Source organism: Coregonus clupeaformis, chromosome 13 (assembly GCF_020615455.1).
Source record: "Coregonus clupeaformis isolate EN_2021a chromosome 13, ASM2061545v1, whole genome shotgun sequence".
NCBI lineage: Eukaryota > Metazoa > Chordata > Actinopteri > Salmoniformes > Salmonidae > Coregonus > Coregonus clupeaformis.
Genome location: NC_059204.1, coordinates 47,449,914 through 47,452,522, shown reverse-complemented (window position 1 = coordinate 47,452,522; position 2,609 = coordinate 47,449,914). Strand labels below are relative to the sequence as shown.

At 33.3% G+C, this 2,609-nt stretch overlaps 1 long non-coding RNA gene across 1 annotated transcript; it reads right to left on the bottom strand.

The window, feature by feature from the left end:
- Window positions 1-314: 314 nt before the first annotated feature.
- On the bottom strand, window positions 315-1,428 carry LOC121580260. The gene is made up of 3 exons (XR_006003006.2): window positions 1,245-1,428; window positions 1,053-1,145; window positions 315-927 (listed from the first exon to the last, which is right to left on the bottom strand). It is a non-coding gene; the product is annotated as an uncharacterized LOC121580260 (long non-coding RNA).
- Window positions 1,429-2,609: the final 1,181 nt, after the last annotated feature.

Here is a 2,609-nt window from a genome sequence, read left to right as displayed (position 1 = left end):
TTGTAATATTATGAAAGTCCTATTTACTAAATTCCACAATGAAAATCTGTTTGCAATTAGAGCCATTGCTACACTGCTATGTACTTTGAATAGTTTTCTTCAGGATTACCAACAGCAATGGTATGAATGATCAAATTGGCAATGATGAGGTTTCAAAAAGAATCAAAATTCACTAAGCTGACATTGCAATTCACACTGCACAAATATACAAATTATGTGTATGCATATGTCATCTATTTGACACTTTCTGAGTACTTTTAGTAAGTATATTTACATTTATTTACATTCTTCATTCTAAAATCTGGTGACTTAAACTACTTGAACTATGTAATGATGGTAGTATATTCTAATGATCTTCATTTTGAAGAAGAAAAACATACATTTGACAATAATGACCATACCAGTTTGGTTTGAAATTAGAAATGTAATAATTTACACTTGTCCCAGTGTGTCCATGTGTTTGGAAACAACTATTGATGTAATTACAGTAATCCTGGGATGTTTCTTCTCACCTATTGTCTTTATCATACTGTAATGCTACCACCTAGTGGTCAAGTCTGATACTAAAGTAATGTGAATATGGGTATGATACAATATCAAAATACAGGTAAAAAACAACAACACTATATCTCTCCTCTCTAGTCTCTACCATTAACTATTTGTATTAAAAAAGAAATATACCACAAAATATTATACTATCATCGCATAAACACAACATCATTAATTGTTGATTATGATCAGTCAATATGGTACATAATTCCATATTTCATATTGTAAAATAGATGCTATTGAAATATAATGCCATAAACACATTCGGAATATCTCAATGATACCATGTTCTTCATACATAGATATCATTATCGTCCAAATCCAGTGATAGTCTTCGCCTTCTCTGGCTTGAAGCGGGTGCAATAGGTCTGCAGAATACTGTTGTGAGACAATTTCACAATCTTACAAAATATACTTTTAGAATCTTCAAGTGGTGATACTTATTACTGTGCACTTAAAATATGATGGCAATGTACTGTGTGTCATTCTCTGCTGTGAGTTACCATATTGGGAGGTGTCTTGGTCTGGGTTGGTCTTGGTCTCCTCCTGCGGCGGTAAATACGTGTGCATCTCAACATAGTTGTTATCCTCCACATCTAAAAACACATCAGTGCAGTTTGGGAAATAGAATGTTTAATGTGAACGTTCCATAGTTTTGCAACAAAAATACAAACGTTTGATGAGGTTAATTGTACCTTTTTTCTTTGTAACCTGACACCTCTTTTTCAAATTCAGAATGGCGACAGCCAGTGTCATCAGTGCAAGTGCAAAGAGTCCAAATGCAGCTACAGTTGAAATGTGACCTCTTTCTAAAACAAATGCCACAGTTGATTTGTGCATTTAGTGCCTTCAGAAAGTATTCACACCCCTTGACTTTTTTCACATTTATTGTGTTACAGCCTGAATTTAAAATGGATACAATTTAGTTTTTTTTTTGTCACTTTTTGTCACTTTTTGTCACATTTAGGTTTTAATGTCAAAGTGGAATTGTGTTTTTTTAACATTTGTAAAAATTAATTAAAATTGAAAAGCTAAAATGTCAATAAGTATTCAACCCATTTGTTATGGCAAGCATAAATAAGTTCAGGACTAAAAATGTGCTTAATAAGTCACATAATAAGTTGCATGGACTCACTCTGTGTGCAATAATAGTGTTTAACATGATTGGTGCTTCTCAGGGGTGTGAATACCTATGTAAATGAGATATTTCTGTATTTCATTTTCAATAAATTAGCCAAAATTTCTAAAAACATGTTTTCACATTGTCATTATGGGGTGTGTAGATGGGTGAGAAGAAAAAAAGTATTTATAAATGTTGAATTCAGACTGTAACACAACAAAATGTGGAATAAGTCAAGGGGTATGAATACTTTCTGAAGGCACTCATGAATATTACAAGGTACTTTGTTCTGTACCCTATCCCCTTATTGATATTTGAGCCCTCAAAGCTTGTCTCAATACATACTGTGCTACCCGGACAAGTATTGGGCAGGTCTACTTTACGGAGAGTGGTTCTGGATCAATATTATGCAGAAAGTGCATGAGAAAGTTACTGTACCTCCGCCTGTAAAAAAAATGTAAACTGATCAAAATCATTCACTTAAATCATCATAGACAGGTACACTCATGCTAAAACTTCTATGTCAAATCGAAAAAAATGTCAACGTAGATTATAGAGCAGATTATGTCAAATATGCAACAATTGCAAACTACTCACCTAGAATACTTAGCTCAATGTGCCGCTTGGATATAAGTTCTCCATCATCATTAAATAGTTCCACTGTGTAATATCCACTGTCTGTTTTCAGTCCTTCATAAAACTTCAGTGAACCATTTAGAAATAACTTACACCTATCCATTAAATTAGTTAATTTGCCCTTTTTAGCTATATACATATTTGCATGTTTCCATGTCATGTCAGGGATCTTGGCTTGTAAGTCAATTTCAGGGTGAAGGAATATAGAGTCTCCTATGCGTCCAACTACTCTGGTGATGTCCTCTGCAACAACTGAAATTAAAGATTTGCAATGCTTTAGAATAGATTAGCAGTAATTATATTG